This window comes from Mesoplodon mirus, assembly GCF_964341445.2.
Source record: "Mesoplodon mirus genome assembly, chromosome: 9".
Taxonomy (NCBI): Eukaryota; Metazoa; Chordata; class Mammalia; order Artiodactyla; family Ziphiidae; genus Mesoplodon; species Mesoplodon mirus.
This window is the reverse complement of record NC_138985.1, coordinates 37,920,031-37,940,309: the sequence shown is the minus strand read 5'-3', so window position 1 is coordinate 37,940,309 and position 20,279 is coordinate 37,920,031. Positions and strand designations below refer to the sequence as shown.

General features: G+C 36.0%; 1 protein-coding gene across 6 annotated transcripts in view; it reads right to left on the bottom strand.

Annotated features, from left to right (window-relative positions):
• Positions 1-20,279, bottom strand: part of LOC309810705 (uncharacterized protein) — a 578,315-nt gene that overhangs the window by 332,728 nt on the left and 225,308 nt on the right. The window lies entirely within an intron of this gene.

Below are 20,279 nucleotides of genomic sequence, written 5' to 3'. Positions count from 1 at the left end.
GTAACAACGGTATTGGATAATCTAAAAATAAAATAAATATCCATAAATCTACACCAATTTAAATCAGTGCTGAAGACAAATAACTGGAGGATAATAACTTTTCCTTATAGATGGATTCCAATGATTAAACGTAAAAGGAATGATGGATACAGAAAAATACATTAGAGCACTACTATGAATACTAGATTAGTGGGCGAGATTTTGAGCAGATACAGGATATTGGCATAATCTCAAAAGATCGACCTCAAAACATTTAGTAATCACAAAGGGAAAAACAGTAACTTGACAATCAGAGAATGCTGGAAGATCCAAGTAGTCATGGTTAATACTACCAGTAATGAATGTTGACATCATTATACCCCCTAATTTAAAACAATGAGAAGAGTATATCACCTCTCTGGTATCCTTCCCAATAATGCATAAAGACGCAGATGTAAAGTGTGGACTTGAGGACACAGGGAGGGGGAAGGGTAAACTGGGACGAAGTGAGAGAGTGATATGCACATATATACACTACCAAATGTAAAATAGACAGCTAGTGGGAAGCAGCTGCCTTGCACAGGGAGTTCAGCTCGGTGCTTTGTGACCACCTTGAGGGGTAGGATAGGGAGGGTGGGAGGGAGACGCAAGAGGGAGGAGATATGGGGATATATGTATACGTATAGCTGATTCACTTTGTAATAAGGCAGAAACTAACACACCATTGTAAAGCAATTATACTCCAATAAAGATGTTTAAAAAAAAAAAGTTAGCTAGGAGGAAATTACAACAAACTGTAATGTGGACAAGCTGGTAAAATCCAAAAACTTCTACCCTTTAATTAATATTATTGTACCAAAATTAATTCTTCAGTTATGATAAAGATTCTATTGTTATGTAAAAAGCTGCCATAAGGAGAAGCTGGATGATGGGTATATAGGAAAGCTCTGCATTTTTGTGACTCTTCTATAAATCTAAAATTAGTTCAAAATAAGAAGTTGAAAAATGCTGTCCATGCATACGAAGGTATTTGTTTTTGTCTGACATATTAACTACAATTTACTTTGAATAAAATATTTGGGGTTCTAATTTTCATTTGTGCTCTATCTGAACATTTTTTAAAGATCCAGGATAAACTGGCATAGAAAATGTTCCCTTTTCCACTGTAGTTACAATCTTTGTCAGGATAACACATTATTGTGCTTCCACTTTCCTCCCTCACTTATAACGTTGTCATGAACAGAGAACATCTGAAGTCAAACGTTCAAATTCCCTAAATGCTTTATATTTGAAATATTAAAGATTGAGGACTGTGCTTCTTTGACCTTCTCATTATTCAAGATGCTGTTTGGATGACCTTTGTATTCCCATTTTTACATTCTATAAAAACTGATATTTTTTAAGGAGTAGACAATAAAAAAGCAGCTTGCCTATTAATTATGGCTGTTGCCAAATTAATTTTTTTGGATTTTATTTTACTTTTTTTTATACAGCAAGCTGTTATCTATTTTATACATATTAGTGTATGTATGTCAATCCCAATTGCCCAATTCATCCCACCACCACCACCTCCCCCCTCTTTCCCCCCTTGGTGTCCATACGTTTGTTCTCTACATCTGTGTCTCTATTTCTGCCTTGCAAACAGGTTCCTCTGTACCTTTTTTCTAGATTCCACATATATGCATTAATATACGATATTTGTTTTTCTCTTTCTGGCTTACTTCAGTCTGTATGACAGTCTCTAGATCCATCCACGTCTCTACAAATGACCCAATTTTGTTCCTTTCTATGGCTGAGTAATATTCCATTGTATATATGTACCACAACTTCTTTATCCATTCGTCTGTCAATGGGCATTTAGGTTGCTTCCATGACCTGGCTATTGTAAATAGTGCTCCAATGAACATTGGGGTGCATGTGTCTTTCTTTTTTAACTTTTTTTTTTTTTTTTTTGGCTGTGTTGGGTCTTGGTTTCTGTGCGAGGGCTTTCTCTAGTTGCGGCGAGCGGGGGCCACTCTTCATTGCGGTGTGCAGGCCTCTCACTGTCGTGGCCTCTCCTGTTGCAGAGCACAGGCTCCAGACGCGCAGGCTCAGCAGTTGTGGCTCACGGGCCTAGTTGCTCCGCGGCATGTGGGATCTTCCCAGACCAGGGCTCGAACCCGTGTCCCCTGCATTGGCAGGGAGATTCTCAACCACTGCACCACCAGGGAAGCCCACGTGTGTCGTTTTGAATTATGGTTTTCTCTGGGTATACGCCCAGTAGTGGGACTGCTGGGTCATATGGTAATTCTATTTTTAGTTTTTTAAGGAACCTCCATACTGTTCTCCATAGTGGCTGTATCAATTTACATTCCCACCAACAGTACAAGAGGCTTCCCTCCATTGCCAAATCATATTATGAAACCTCTTTGGTTTTCCAACAATTGTTCTGGACCTGGAGCTTTAACAATATGGATATAAATATTGAAGAGGTTCAGTGAATAGTTTAATGAGCACTTGGTCTTAATTTTTGGATCTCAGAAATGTGACACTTCTGTTTGTACATGCGTTTCAGGCAATTTACTTATTATAAGTTATTAAAATATTGGTTTAGCCTGAACACCATCTGCAGCATACACCAGAATGTTGGTGTCAAAGCAGTTGCTTAGTCATACAGTTTATATTTAACCAGCTCTCTAAATACTTGTTAGAAAAGGACACATGTAAATACTGACAAAATAATATTTATAACAAAATCAGTTGAAATAAATCATATTTAGGGAAACATTGTTTGAAGTGCCTTGGGCTCATCTTGCATCACAAATATTCTACACTGGATCACTGAGTCAATTCCAGTGAGAAACAACTCAATATGTATTTTTCAAATTTAGACTTTATTTTTTAGAGAAGTTGTTTATAGCAACACGGAGGGAGGAGTAGAGATATTACTTACATATACCCCTTGCAGCACACATCATTGTACTTGCCTTAATATCCATCTGGATAATCTGTTTGATTATCACTGTTAATGATTTACATACTTTTGCTTCTGCACTGTCACTTCAATTGTTAGTGGCAGGTCCTGGTGGAACAGTATAGCATTTTGGTTCACTTAATTGCCAACCAAGACCATAGGCACTCAGTGCTTTCTGGAAGCACTTTGTAGGTATCCAGGAGTCAAAAAATTACCAGATTGCTCTCTGGATGCAGTGTTAGCTTAGATCATACATATGTCTTCAGCATTTTGTGTTAACATGCTCTCTTGGCAGGCTAAGCGGTGTCTCATGAAAAAACATGCCAGTTGTATTTTTGTCCCAAGAGCTATCCTGCCTCACCATTGTTATCCTACCTCACTGGAGAAGTCTCCAACAGTATTGTTAAATTCCTGCCTGTTAGCAAGTTATATAGCAAGTTTTAAATTTTCCTTCATCAGAAAGCATATTTGACTTTAACATCAATTATTGTAGAAATCCTTTTGCTTTATGAAATCTTTGCTAATCCATTAGCGAATTGTTCATGTCATCAAGTTTGAACCTGGGTTTTGTTTTGTCTAGAGTTCAGCTAAATTACTCCATGGTACTGCTGCTTTGGCATCCACTTCGTTTGATCAAGCGGACTGTGAGGACCTTAAACTGACACAAGCCCCCTCATGCAAGCCCAAACCCTAGGAAACAGCCCACAGAGGCACAAGAGATGTACGTTTCTTAAATGACTTTCCCAACAGCCCTTGTAATAAATAGCCTTCCCCACTTCCCAGGGCCTTCTCCTTATATACCACTTAGATAAGACCCTCACGATATTACCAAAACCACATTCTTTTTGATTTGAATTGACTGACCCAGCCTTACCCCAGGAATCCCAATGCACTTCACTTGTGAACCTAATAAAGGAATGTGCCCCAGGTCCTGTCTCTCTCTGCCCACTCTCTTCCCTGCCTTGACCTCGCTGTGTGACCCCCTGAGGTGTGCTATGTACTTCCTCCAGGACCTGTGAGTAATAAACTTCTCTATTTCAATTTCTCTTGTGGTCTTTTGTTGGACCACGGCTCACCATCTGGAACTCTGTGCTTCACTTTGCAAATGTTAGCTTTAAAAAGTGATATCATGTTTCCATTCTTAAAATGTTACTCTGCTTCAAGATTTTCATGAATGTGTCCTGTAAGTATGAAAGACTATAGTACATTTTAATATGTTCTACAACTGAGGCTGATTCAATCAGTTCATTTTTTCCATTTGAAAATATAGTTTTCTTGTAAGTTTGAAGATAATTATTTATATGTCATCTTTTAAGCTCAACTGCAAGTTTATCATAGGGCTCAGGCCTGTAGTACCTTCCATTCAATTACAGAGTTCGATCTTAGCCTGATGACTGTATTTGTGAATAAATTTCTTCTCCTTTTTCTTCTCCTCTTCTTTTTTTCTGCTTTCAGTGGCAGCAATTGACCAAATATCAATATTTTTAATTGTAGGCCAAAGTCTCTCTGATGGCTTAATTGAATATTTCATGATTAATTTTCCTCTCTTTTCTACTGAAAAGGACTCTAGTAAACTCTTAATTAAAGGGGAACAGAATCTTCCTAACTCATCATACTAAGAGGATGATGTGTCAATAATTATACAGTATACTAGCAGTAATAATATTAATATAAATAATAAAAAATATAACGCCAAAATAGCTCAACTTTATGGTATTTCACACACGAAAAACTTTCACTCACATACTCTCATTTCATCTTCAAGGTCATCTCCAAGTTAGGTTTGTAAGGGAAAAGTCCTAATATATCCTTTTACAGATTATTAAAGTGAGACACAGAATGTGATTTGACTTGACTAAAATCTCCCATTTAAAGAAGCAGGGTCTGATCTTGCATAGGGGTCTTAATGTTTGTGTGTCCTGACTAACCTGCTATGTAAAGAGTGAATTATTAACTTTTAGAGCGCTACATTTATTTCCTCTCTTATATTCCTAACTATGATTTGAAAAATTACTTTTAGTGACTAATCTTGAGCTAACAATGTGCATCCTTTTCTTATCAGATTCTAATTACATTTAAGACACTACCTCTTTATACTTTCAACTTGATAGCTCACACCTGACGGTATCAAACTCATCACTTGACTCCCCCATCTGTTATGGGATTGCTGTCATAACTTTTATTTTGACAGACATTATTGACCCCATACATAGTTTGACGCTGCCACAGTTGGTAGCAGTTTCCTTTTACAGTTTAAAGTTCTACCAATGGGTGACTTTAATATCCCAATTTCCATTTACTAGTGATGGGAGGAACAAATGAACTGCATAGGATGATCTCTTAATGATTGATTTCAGGTTGATGGGCATTTTTATTTGCAGCCCTTTAGGCTTCCAGTATCTTTACAGCCAAACTAAAGCAAAGCTGTTGGAATAACAAGGCTTGGGAGCCACATCTGCTTGTTAAATGAAAATAGAGCCATAGTCCCTGATTCTCTTCTCTACCCAAATCTAAAATCTTCTCAGCACTTACAGAAAAAAAAAAAAAAAAAAAAAAAAAAGAGTGCAGTGGTTCTATAGCTAAGATGACAGAAGCAGAGACTGTTCTGTCTACAGTTAACTGTGGATTGCACCTGGCTACCCTAAAATCTTGGTAACTTTCCAATATATCTCTAATTTTAGTGGAAAAGATTTATGGTTGATACTTTGGCTTTCACCACCACAAAATGGGAAACCACATTAATCTACAGAATCTGGAGCCAAGCTAATCGTCTTACCTGAGTAGTTGGACACCATGTTAGGTGAGAGATGAGGAAAATATGATTTTTTCTGCTTATCAAGGGGCAGCCATGCCCGACAGTTCCTGAAAATATATCCTCCTTAATCCAGACCTTTAGTGTACAATAAAAATTGCTTTAAAAACAGATAGCCCCAAGTGTCTGGTCTTTTAGGACATATTGAGGTTTCCAAGAACCTTGAAATGTAAACACCTGCAAGGTTAGGCCCCTCCAGTCTTCCTGGAACCTTGGAGGCTTAAGGAAGGAGCTTATTCCCAGGCTGTAACCATTTGACTTTCTTGTGAACGATAAATTCTAGTATCCCTTCTTTCTTTTTTTTCTTTAGAGCACTTATTACACGTTAATATTACTCCATTATTCTCTCAGATTAATTAGCTAGACAGATGACTAGAGATCTAATTCTCCTGGAATATCAAGAGTCTTGTGAAGCTTGGGCTTTTTAAGGAACACTAATGAATCCAGGAAAGCTTAACCTTCCTACAAAGGGAAAATCAACTTCCTTGTGGGAGACTGGATAATAAGAAAGGAAAGAAGAGGGGAAAAAAGGGAAAACTGAGAGAAAGAAAGGGAGAGAGACAAATGCTATCTTGTTCCTGATTTGCTAGATATATCTTTAATTAGTCATAAAAGTGAGGGTTATGAAAACCTAATTCTAACAGTACAGAATGGATGAGGAAGCCTGAAGACATTCATAATGCAGTGATGTGGGAATCACGAACTTAGCCAGAAGCTGCTTTGTGATACCTAAAAACTTGATGGATAAATACAAGTTACAGTCAAAGAGAAAGAAAATCAGTAGAAATTATGTTTTCTTTATTTTTCTAAGTCTAGAGATTATATTTCAAACATTCATGATTGACTGCATGGGAAATTAGTCACAAGTCACTGTGTTATAGAACTATCTGCTTATTATTGATGATATCAATATGCATGCTTACAATAAACTACATTTTAAGCTTGCATCTTTCAGTATAATATAACGAGAAGAGTTATTGTGCAATCAGCTGGTGAAGGAAACAAAACAATCATTCAGATTTATTAGGATCTGTTTTAGGACAATACTTATTTTTTATTTGACACAGAGAGACTAATATATTATAAAGGCAGATAATTTTTTTTTTATAAAGGCAGATAAATTTTTGATTGGGCCATGTTTTAAAAAACATACACTCTTCAAACATACCCCATCAATATTTTTTCAAGGACTAAAATTATATAATGGGTGAGTTGGTTTTAACTGGCATTTTTATAGTATTTAAATATAAACCTTTAAAATCTGTGAATGCATTTTTAGACCATTTATTTTTATTGTTCCCCTGACTTAATGATAAAAGTTTTTGGAAGTAACTAAAACTAACACACAAGGGTTAAACTCTAAATATAGATTAATATTTTAATAAAAAGAGTATGTTTACTTAAAACGAAAGGAAGCTAAATAAAAGCAGATGGTTACTGACTGACTAGAATTATTTTTATAAAAGTATTTCTCTTTATCCATGAACATTAATTCTAACATGTACTCTAACTCATATATTTGAATACAAGTAGACAATGAAAAAATTAATCCACGTTTGGACAATTATCATGAAATGTAAAATATTTATGGCCCAAAAATCAGTAAGAAAAAAAAAACCCAAATAAAAACAGATTAATCAATGAATTTTTTATAAAAAAACACAATAAAATACAATCTTACTCCCACTCAAGTAACAAGAATTAGATTCTAATAATTAATGTTTGTAATGGGGCCACAGCTGTGGCTCACGGCTGGGCTCTAAATGCACAGGGGGAAACTTTGTAAGGCTTTCCTGATAGTAGTTGCTCTGGGTTAACGACAGAACAGAGATACTAGAGCAAAGAGCAATCTTGGGGACATGAATTCTGTTCCTGCCAGGTTGGAGAAACCTCATTATAACCTCAACTCCTCTGAAAACCAATTAAGACAAGAGAAAATCCTTACTATGGAAGTAAGGATTTCCAAGAACGCACTCTACTAGATTTTAACAAAGCTTAAAATAAAGATTTAATCAGGTATTATGGAATATAGACTGGTGAATGAGTCCTGAGCAGCTCGGGGAATACCTTGAGCTTTACACAGATTCACATTAAAAGTATAAATCTATGGTTACACAAATTCAAAGTGTTTAACCAGCCATGTGAATAAGAATCAAGATGCTCAAAAGAAGAAAACAGAGTCCACAGTCTCAACAACGGCCAGTGTTCAATAAAAAAATATATATATATACAAAGAAAGAAAATTTGACCCATAGTCAATTAAATATAAGTAGTCAATAGAAAATGAACATATGACCCCAAAGTTGAACTCAGTATACAACAGACAGCCACATATTCTCACTTTCTTTACTCATTTTAAAATTCATAATTATTGTAATCCTCCCTTGCACATTCCCTTACCTTCCTTGCCCTTCCTGGCTTTGTCAAGAAAACTATGCCATTCCTTTTGTTTTGTTTTAATGTAAATTGTCACTTACTCCAAGCCTGTTTCCCTGAAACTGAATGTAGCTGGAGAATAAGACAGAATTGTGCCTATTATATTCATGCGACTATTAATGCTGCTCGTAATATTACGTTTCTCTGGTCAGTCACTTTCCTCCTTTTCTAGATGACTAATTATTACCTCCTCTCTCCTCAGGCATTCAACATTTTATTCTGCACTAAGAAAGTTGCTTTATTATTGTTATTATCATTATTATTATTATTACCAGTAAAATAGAAACAATGAGAAGAGAATGTCCACACCCTTTCACACCACATTTATTTACAAACAAAATTCCACAGTTCTCCCACATAATCAATTTTTCTCTGTCCACTAGGTTTCTTCCATCAGTATTGAATCACACTCTTTTTTTCTGTCTTGACAAAGCACTCCCATTAGTTCATGTCTCCTTCAGCAACTACTCCATTCCTCTGTTCTCCTTAACAGCAAAATCCTCAAGCTAATTATATGTGCTCACTGTATTCAAATTCTTATTCTCTTATAAACCTACTTTTATCAGGTTTTTGCTGGCATCAAAACATAGATTCTGTTAATGTGTGCTCACCAAAGACTTCTAAATGCTAAATCTAAAGATGAATTCTCATTCTTTATCTTATTTGAACTATTACCGGTATTTGAAACAGTGTACCACTCCTATGACACTGAGGCACTGCCTTCACTTGACTTCTAAGAGACCATCCTCTGGCTGTCCTCCTTCTTACTGTCTTCCCTTTGATGGCGGAGGGTCCTAGGGCTCCATACTCGAAAATCTCCTCCATCTATACACGCTCTCTTATGTCTATACCATCCAGACCCTGGCTTAAATGTTTATATGTTGACATCCAGACTCATTTGAACAATCTCCTTGAAAACCCCATTTGGAAGTTTAGTAAGCATCTCTAATACGATTCAAAGGTGGACACCACCTCTCCCTCCTACAGTATGCCCCATCTGCAATCTTCCCTAATGCCACAATGTCAACTCCACCTACTAGTTACTAAAGCCAAAAACTTTGGAGTGTCCTTTCTCTCATTCCTCCATCCAATCTATCAGCAAATAAAATGATTTTGCTTTCAAAATATAGCCAGAATTCATAAATTTCTCATCACCTCCACTGCTACAACTCAGGTTTAAACCTCCTTAATGCTTCACCTCTTTATGGCTATACCTCTTAAGTATCAAGAGCTGTCCTGTTTCTAACCTTGATACATCTTCCATTTGTAATCAACAGGGTAAAAGCCAGGATGAACCTACAAGATATAAATCAGATCATGCCTAAGCTCTGTTCAGAACCTTCTATTTCTCCCCATCTCACTCAGAGTAAAGCCCACTATCCTTACAATGACTTTCAGAGCACCAGAGGGTTACATCTCTGACCTAAGCGTCTACTATCCTCACTCACAGACTGTCCACTCCAGCAATTCTGCCTTCCTTGTGGTTCTCTGGAGAGTCCCAGGCACACTCTCACTCGGAGCTTCTGCCCCTGCTATTTCCTCAGACGGGTGCCTGATGTTCTCCTTCACTTCCTTTTAGTGTCTGTGTAGATACCACCTCTTCAGTGAGTGATTTTATTAAAGCTCTGTAAAGGCTTACTCTATCACTCCTTATTTTTACTTCTCTACATAGCAAGTATCACCTTCTGAGGTACCACAGTTATCCCTAGGTATCAGTGGGGTATCAGTTCCAGGACCTGGCAGGAATTCCAAAATCTGAAGATGCCCAAGTCCCATAGTTGTCCCACCATATCCTCAGGATCCAAGTCCACAGATTCCTCAAAACCACCAATCACAAATTTAGTGCAAAATCCAGTTGGCTGAATCTGTGGTTGAGGAACCTGAGGTTACAGAAGGCTGACTGTATACAATTTAGTTATTTTTTGGTACGTCTCTATTGAAAATGTATGCAATACAAATAGATTGTTTTTCTTATTTATTCTTTGCTGCATTCCACATTTTTCAGTTCCTGGCATATTGTAGGTGCTCAATATTTATCTTTGTAAGAAATAAATGTTCTGAAAGTTGAGTTTCTCCTACATCTGATATTTTTTAAATTCTTACAGGGTTTTTCTTTTTCTGAAGTAATTTTTTCATCTGAGCTTTACTTATTACTTCTAAAAAACTCTGCCATAACAACTCAAAAAAGTTATTAATTTTGCTGAATTTTTCTCTGGCTGGGACAAAGGAGGAGGGCCCCACAGCAGCCAGTAGTGAGAGTCAAAGGACATCTTTTCTTCCCAGGGAACCATCTCATCTCAGGTTTCAGCAGTTCCTTCTTCAAGGTTAGTATATCACCCAGAATGAGAGGTGAATGATTCAAATTAATGTCTTATAATTCACAGATTATGTGTCTAAAATCAGATGCCACTTCAACCCTTTTCTCCCTCATTCCCCATTTTAAGGCCATGACTGGCCTAAAATTGGTCACATAAGAAGCTTAGTTTACAGAAATTAAGAAAACATCGATCACATTGTTCCTTCAACTCTATACTACCTGTTTTCTGAAATGTGAAATCCCATCTGTATTTGGACTTTCTTCTCCCATACAGTTGAAAATGTTTACCTGAGCGACTAATCACTGTGGCAGTGGTGTTCAACAGGGACAGAAACAATTTTGCCCTTAAGGGAACATTGGGCAGTATCTGGAGACATTTTTGGTTGTCACATCTGGTATGTACTACTGTCATTTAGTGGTTTGAGGAGAGGGATGCTGCTAGACACCTTTCAGTAAGTGAAATAGCCTTCCACAACAAAGAATTTCTGGCCCAAATGTCAACAGTGCCACAGATGAAAAAACCTGGACAGTAGGCATTTAAAAAATGAAAACCTTCCAAAATAATTTTAGTGATCATCCATTTTTAAAATATATATTTATCATTTAATAATCAAAGAAGAATTCACTGAGCTAAAAAGTATCTGTCTATAATGTTATAATGTTCTAAGTCAAATACTTAGGAAAAAATAGTACAGGTTGTGACAGAGAAGTTCAATAAAATCATGTTCTTGGCAGGAATTCTATTTTAGTTCAGTCATTCATAGGATTTGTTAGATAAGAACCATTTTAAAGACATGAATTACAATTGCTCAAATATATTCATTTTATCAGAATGTATCTTTAGCTGAACACTGTGCCCTTTTCAAACTTTTTAGACCTAGGCATTCAAATTCCAAAAATATCATTATAACCTGAAGCAAGTCAGATCCTGAACATCTAAGTAACTGGCCTATAGATTTTTCATTCATGAACAATCAACTGCAATTCTCTTGTTATAGACTTTTTTTTTTTTTTTTTTTTTTTCAGTACACAGGCCTCTCACTGTTGTGGCCTCTCCCATTGCAGAGCACAGGCTCCAGACGTGCAGGCTCAGCGGCCATGGCTCACGGGCCCAGCCACTCCGTGGCACGTGGGATCTTCCCAGACCGGGGCACGAACCCGTGTCCCCTGCATCAGCAGGCGGACTCTCAACCACTGCGCCACCAGGGAAGCCCTAGACTTTTGAAAAGAGTTTTTCAGGACCAATAACTTAGATATAATATTGAATTCATTCTTTTATGAAATAATAGATTTTCAAAAATATGTTTATATATTCCCTTGCCAATCACTTTTCATATCCTTTTTTCTCACAGCAATTTTTAATCATATTTCTTTTGTAGTTTTTATGGAACTCAGGTAAACAGACAGAAGGAATCACAAAGATTGGCACTAATTTAGCCCTCTCCTCTGAGGACGGATACATTGGCAATGATTTACTTAGTCTATGTGCTCCTACCCTATTCTGTCCACTATCTCTCCACACATAAATACAATTTCAAATTGACTACGTTCTTTATTCACTTGCCTTAATTTTTATAGTTGAATCAGATTCTTTATTGTCTACATAACATCTTGCTTAGCATTCTTTGTTTTGGACATTGGTAACATGCTATATGCGATCCTCTGTTACTTATTTCTTTTCTCTACTTAACTTTATTATTCCAATATTCATATCCTTTGTAATTTCCACAACTCCAAGCATAATAATAATATTTTAGGAAGCATTTCTGTGACAGACAATGCCTTTATATGCCTTCCATAAATTATCTATTGTATTTTTTATGAGATAGACACAATGAATTTGAGATAAACATATGAGAAAACTGAGGTATTGTCTTACTTTGCCCATTTTTAGATAGTCAATGGCTAAACTGGACTGTGAACTCAAATCTATTAGGACTCAGTATACTTCATATAAATATAAATATCTAATTTTTCTCCCAGCATTAAAAAGTAAAAGTCAGAGAATGGATTCAGTACAGTCATAGAAAATATGCTCACTAAAAAACAAATCTTTCTCTCTTCTATTGATATATTAGCAATAACAAATACTAATAGGTGCTAATAAACATGCAGCTTTCACATCTCTCTACAAGTTCAAATATACCCTAATAAGAAGCTCTTAGTTCCACTAGTAAATATATCATCAGATGACATATATAAAGGATCCCCATATTTCTAAAAATATCCAATTTTGAGTATTGTTTTCTCTGCTCCTTGTTGTGGATTTAGAGTCCAAGTCACTAAAGATCAATGGAACAGGATAGAAAGCCCAGAAATAAACCCACACACCTATGGTCAATTAATCTACAACAAAGGAGGCAAGAACATACAATGGAGACAAGACAGTCTTTTTGATAGCTGGTACTGGGAAAACTGGACAGCTACATGTAAAAGAATGAAATTAGAACATTCTCTAACACCATACACAAAAATAGATGCAAAATGGATTAAAACCTAAATGTGGGCTTCCCTGGTGGCGCAGTGGTTGAGAGTCCGCCTGCCGATGCAGGGGACACGGGTTCATGCCCCAGTCTGGGAAGATCCCACATGCCGCGGAGCGGCTGGGCCCATGAGCCATGGCCGCTGAGCCTGCGCATCCGGAGCCTGTGCTCCGCAACGGGAGAGGCCATAACAGTGAGAGGACGGCATACCACCAAAAAAAAAAAAAAAAAAAAAAAAAAACCCTAAATGTAAGATTGGATACTATAAAACTCTTAGAGGAAAACATAGGCAAAACACTCTTTGACATAAATCACAGCAATATCTTTTTGGATTCACCTCCTAGAGTAATGAATGGGACCTAATTAAATTTAAAAGCTTTTGCAAAGCAAAGGTAACCATTAACAAAATGAAAAGACAACCCACAGAATGGGAGAAAATATTTGCAAATGATGAGACCAACAAGGGATTAATCTTCAAAACATACAAATAGCTCATGCAGCTCAATATTAAAAAAAACAAACAACCCAATCAAGAAATGAGCAGAAGATCTAAATAGACATTTCTCCAAAGAAGACATACAGATGGCAAAGAGGCACAAGAAAAAATGTTCAACATCACTGATTACTGGAGAAACGAAAATCAAAACTACAATGAGCTATCACCTCACACCAGTCAGGATGGCCATCACCAAAAAGTCTACAAACAATAAATGCTGGAGAGGGTGTGGAGAAGAGGGAACCCTCTTGCACTGTTGGTGGGAATGTAAATTGATACAGCCACTATGGAGAACAGTATGGAGTTTCCTTAAGAAACTAAAGACAGAGCTACCATATGATCCAGCAATCCCACTCCTGGGCATATATCTGGAGAAAACCATTGTTCAAAAAGATACATGCACCCCAATGTTCATTGCAGTGCTGTTTACAATAGCCAAGACATGGAAGCAACCTAAATGTCCATCAACAGAGGACAGGTTAAGAAGATATGGTACATATATACAATGGAATATTACTCAGCCATAAAAAAGAACAAAATGATTCCATTTGCAGCAACATGAATGGACCTGGAGATTATCATTCTAAGTGAAGCAAGTCAGAAAGAGAAAGACAAATATCATATGATATCACTTATATGTGGAATCTAAAAAAAAAAAAAGATACAAATGAACTTGTCTACGAAACAGAAACAGACTCACAGACTTAGAGAATGAACTTATGGCTAGCACCGGGGAAGGGGGGTGGAGGAGAGAGAGACTGGGAGTGTGGGATTGACATATACACACTGCTCTATTTAAAATAGATAACCAACAAGGACCTACTGTAGAGCATAGGAAACTCTGCTTAATACTCTGTAATAACCTAAATGTGAAAATAATTTGAAAAAGAATAGATACATGTATGTGTATAACTGAATCACTTTGCTGTACACCTGAAACTAACACAACATTGTTAATCAACTCTACTCCAATATAAAATAAAAATTTTAAAAATAAATATAATAAACAAGGTCCTACTGTATAGCAGAGGGAACTATATTAAATATCTTATAATAAACTATAATGGAAAAGAAAAAATAAATATCTTTCTAATAAAAAATATATACTCTACTATACTCCAATATAAAACAAAATTTTTTTTAAGGCAAACGTATAAATCTAAAGCAAAAAACCATAATAAATTGTTCTTATCTTGCCACTATATTGACTGAAGTTGTCCTTGCTATAGTTCAAGGGAGTCAATATATACAGTGCATTACCCATTCTCTGAGTTCAAAACCCACTGAAAGGGAGGAGTCAAAAGTATCAAGACTAAAATGTCAGCATTATTTCTGATACGAGTTAGGTTAAGGAGGTAATATTTTTCTGCAAGCAAGTAAGCTTACTAATGCTCCTCCACAATATTGTAACCCCAGTCCACAAGTTAGATCTCATGCTCTGTACCTAATGTGAATATTCATGATGTGAATTTAGTTTGTGAAATTCCTGTATGTACTGAACATTAGCAAATATACCTTGCAAAATCCCCCTCCACTCCCACTGATTTTAAATGACAGTAGTAACTGTATGTGCCTCTGGATGATACAGCAATAATAAAATTTGCTAAATAACATAATAAAGTAATAAAATCTGCTAAATAAATGTACTTTACAAAATTTAGCAGTCAGCTTAATAAATATCTCTTGTATCTGCTACTTGCAATCTGATCGAGGCTTTGAAAATATTAGGATGATTAGGAATTAAGTTCTTGTACTAGACAAGTTTACATCTAAAAGGTGACCATAGATATGGGTCTCTAAAAATAAAACATACAGAATGTGTTGATTACAAGAGGCTAATTATGTCTGTGGAGATTCAGTGAAAAGTTAGGTAATGAACGGATTCTGGTGCAGCCAATACCATGTTCACAGGCAGAGAGATGGCCCAATGGCAGTCCAGGAGTAGGGGGAAAATTAGCATAGTTTCTGGGGTCAGTAAAAGCAGTGTCTGGGTAGGAAACAGTCATCAATGGGTATGAGTGGAAGGTATCTAACTTTCTAGTTGCATTCAGACTACTTCCTTTCATTGTCTCTTCCCTCTAGCTTTACCAATTTACAGGTGTTCCTCAAAAATTCCATGTTGTTTTGCCTCTTCAATATTTCTGCATTAATTTTCTCTGCTTGTTTGTAAATATTTTGAATTTTTTAGGAAGAGTTTTAGTACCATTCCCATTCTTAGAAATACTAGACAAGATGACAAATAAAATTTGGGGAAAGTACTATGATAAGTAATCTTTTACGCATTTAGAAAAATCATTTCATGTAACATTTTATTTAATCTTTCATGGACAGATTTTATTTAATCTTCATGGACAACAGTCCATGAAGTAGGCATTTATTTTCTGCATTTAGAAATATACAACTGTAGTATCTTTGTATGGCGACAGATGATAACTAGGCATATCATGGTGATCATTTTATAGTGTACAGAAATACTGAATCATGCTGTTGTGTACTTGGAACTAACAAAGTGTTATATGTCAATTATATTTCAATTAGCCATAAAAAGAAACGAAACTGAGTTATTTGTAGTGAGGTGAATGGACCTAGAGTCTGTCATACAGAGTGAAGTAAGTCACAAATACTGTATGCTAACACATATATATGGAATCTAAAAAAAAAAAAAAAAAGTGGTTCTGAAGAACCTAGGGCAGGACAGGAATAAAGATGCAGATGTAGAGAATGGACTTGAGGACACAGGGAGGGGGAAGGGTAAGCCCGGACGAAGTGAGAGTGTGGCATGGACACATATACACTACCAGATGTAAAATAGATAGCTAGTGGGAAGCAGCCGCATAGCACAGGGAGGTCAGCTCGATGCTTTGTGACCACCTAGAGGGGTGGGATAGGGAGGGAGGGAGATGCAAGAGGGGGGAGATATGGGAACATATTTATGTATAGCTGATTCACTTTGTTATAAAGCAGAAACTAACACACCACTGTAAAGCAATTATACTCCAATAACTCCAATTATACTCCAATATGTATGTATAGCTGATTCACTTTGTTATAAAGCAGAAACTAACGCACCATTGTAAAGCAATTATACTGCAATAAAGATGTTAAAAAAATAAAATTAAGATATACAGTATAAAAAAAATGTAGATACCAGGAAGAAATGCATTAAAATGCTAACGATGGTTATCTCTGGGGGATGGGGATTATGGGTGATTATTAATTTTACTTCATGTTTTTATGTATTTCTAATTGTCTGCAATGAACATGTATTGCTTGCAAAGTTAGAAAGAGAACAATAAATGTCATTAAAAAAAAGAATAAAACAAGAAATATACAACTGAGACTCACAGTTAAAGCAAATTACTTCATGAGCTAACTCATGAATTATACGGTTCATATTTAAACTCTAAATCTCACATAGTCTTCCAGTAGAAAAAAGTGAACTTCCATTAAAACAAAACTCCAACAGAGCAGTGGCACTTGCCCAAGGTATTTGCTCCTTTTTAATCTCCTGCTGTCATTAACTCACCAAAATTTAAATAGAAAGTCAAGTTATTTCAGATCCAATATTTGAACACGTTTGCATGTACTGAAGAAAATATGTGGATGCAAGCCAGTTGAATTATAAATTTATTACTCTGAAAAAGAAAAATTAGTTTAATCCCTGAATTTAAGACTGGCATGCTGGGGCTTCCCTGGTGGTGCAGTGGTTGGGAGTCCGCCTGCCGATGCAGGGTTCGTGCCCCGGTCCGGGAAGATCCCACATGCCGTGGAGCGGCTGGGCCCGTGAGCCATGGCCGCTGGGCCTGAGCGTCCGGAGCCTGTGCTCCGCAACGGGAGAGGCCACAACAGTGAGAGGCCCGCGTACCGCAAAAAAAAAAAAAAAAAAAAAAAGACTGTCATGCTGAAATGAATATTATACTCTCAAAATGGTATAACTTCATGTGCCTAGGCAATATTTTCATGCCCATTGCCAAGAACAGTACATATTTAATGACATAAGAATTGTTAGTATTCTAAACCCAGAAATGTCAATATATCTAAATTTTTCATAATTTTTATTCTATAAATGCTAGCACACAGTGACTCATATTTAAAATGTGTTATAATCATCATCACTAAGTGGTATTTTTTTATTTAAAGTCAATCTCCTTTTTCTAACCACCGACACCCACCATTCATTATGGATTTTGCATATGGAAGACAAATTAAGCTTATTTTTGATTTTAAATAAATTTGAGAGGAACATAATATACTCTTTAATCATCCATTATGCTTTTACTGTTTAATGGACTTATACAGATATTTTATATACTATACTTCAAACTCTTTTTGGAAGCAAATGATTTGTAAATTAATACATCAATATAAATAAACAATAGCATGAAAACCAAGCAGACCCCGTTAACTGAAAGTTAATTTCTGGAGAAAAAAAGTAAAACATCTGCTAAATTTTAATAGTGTTAACGAATTACTCATTGAACAAATATTGGTTGTTCTGCTATGTGTCAAGCACGGTTCAGGGACTGTTTTTCATAGATCTTAGATGGGAATCAAGGTGGGAGATAAATCCTCATGCTCTCAGGTTAGTTCTGAAGGCAATTTCAAGTCCTTAAGGACAAGAATCACCAGAAGAAATGTCGCTGTTGTAGTGAGACTGGGCCAGATAACAGAGAATATCATTGTCTAATTTGGTGGATATTAAAAGAGGGAGCTGGTGGGAATGTTGAGTTTTGAGCTGGAAGAGATTTGCTACAAATAATGTTTTGTTTGTACAGATGAGACACACAAGGATTTTACCAAGAGTTAAATGAGATGAAGCAAAAAAAATATCAAATTGTAAGTACAAAAAAGTTCTCATTTCTCATGAGTATAAAATCATCTGGCTGAATAAATGCCACACGCCAGAAGTTTTGCTAAATGAGCTGTTTCTGACAAGACTCTGCCATGATCTGTTGTCAAAAATCCCTGGCCTTATGGTAATAGGTACCATAGCTGTCCCTAAACAGGAGATTTAGAAGGAAGAAATTTAAGTGGGACTATGTTTTCCCAAAGACACATGATACCTAGGTTGTCACAGAGCAAGTGAGCAGAAATGTGCTGAATGCTTATTGACAGGTGGGAACATGACAGACTTACTCAAGGACTGCCATGGCCCTGTGTGCATAAAGATCTTACTTTAAGTAGGAGAGACTCTAACTAGCAAAAGAATTTAAAAACCTCATATGTGATAAGAGGATCATACCAGAAAAAACATGTTTTAAGTCACAGAGAGTTTTACAGGCTGTGGACGGATCTGGACTAAATGGTTTTGGTTAGACAGAGACGAGGCCTTAGGTGGATATTTCCACAGGTGTAGGCAACAAGTATGTAATCAAGAGTGATAAAATTCTCATTACAACGTAAATATTAAGAGCTGAACTCTAATGTTTAGAGATGGGGTTTTGATATATTATGATTGATTTCTCTGTAACTATTTAAAAATTATTTAAGAATATTTTGGTAAGAAAATAATTACAAGTAATTACTATGTAATATTAAGTAAAAAAATCAGAATTAAAATAATATGTAAGTGTTATATGTAATATTATATATAAATATATATAAAATATACACATATACAATCTGCAAATTAAATGCTAAGATGTAAAATTATTACCTCTGGGTGTGTGGAGTTAAAACATTTGGTTTTATATTATTTTTTACACCATATTTTAAATTTATCTACTCTCAACTGGTATTGCTTATTCATAAAAAGTCAGTAAATCGATGATTCTATTTCTTACAGCAGGCACAAGGAAATAAACAGAATTCTGTCTTAATAAGCCTTTTTTCTCTCTGTACATAGTATCAATACATGTCTTAGAAGTAAACAGCTTTGTATTTAGAATTTAAATGTTAAACAATTTCAGCCACCAATAACAGACGTACCTTGGAAAGAGCTTGCATGGAGTAATAACTGAGATCAAAATTTAGGCTTTGTGCCTTTTTTTTTCCAACAGAGACAATTTTTTCTAAGAGCAAAATTATCGTCTTAAACTTTGGCGTAATCTACAACATCAGCAGTTCGCAAGCCAGCAATATCACCTTCACCTGGGAACTTGTTAGAAAAACAAATTCCCAAACCCAACCTGATACTGAATCAAAAACACTGGGTGTCGAGACCAGCAATCTGTGTTTTAACAAGCAGTGCAAGAAATTCTAAACTACATTAAAGTTTGAGAACCACAATCTACACTACAGAATACAAATAGAGTTTCAGCAGCTTCTACCTGTCTAAATTCACAGAAGGAAAGCTCAGTAAAGTTGGTAACATGTCAGATGTTACCCTGAGTGCTAAGGTCTAAACTTTTTTTTTTCTCTGCTTTCTCCAAAAGCATTTCCAATCAAATAAGATAAATTGGTATTTCAAGTACCAAATAATTTTGGCCAGAGAGATTATACATTTTAAAAACTTTTGTCTTTCTTAGCTCTCAGCATCAGGGCTTTATTCAACCAACCAAAACCAACAACCAGGAACCATCATCACCTTAGCAGAGCATGGAAGGCTCTGTTTAATCAGCAAGCATGGAAAGAAACAGATGAAGAAATCAAACACCTAGAAGTGTCTTAGAACAGTCAGAATATTTAAAATGATGATTAACTCAACAATTCTCTCACTTATTCCTCACACATGAAAAGTCAAAATATCACTTGGGCCACTCCAGGTTTTGAGTGAGGACGTGGATGGGCCGTAAGAGACTGGAAAAATATCGACAAGACACACAAACAAGGTAAATAAACTTGAAACTCACACAAACAAGGTA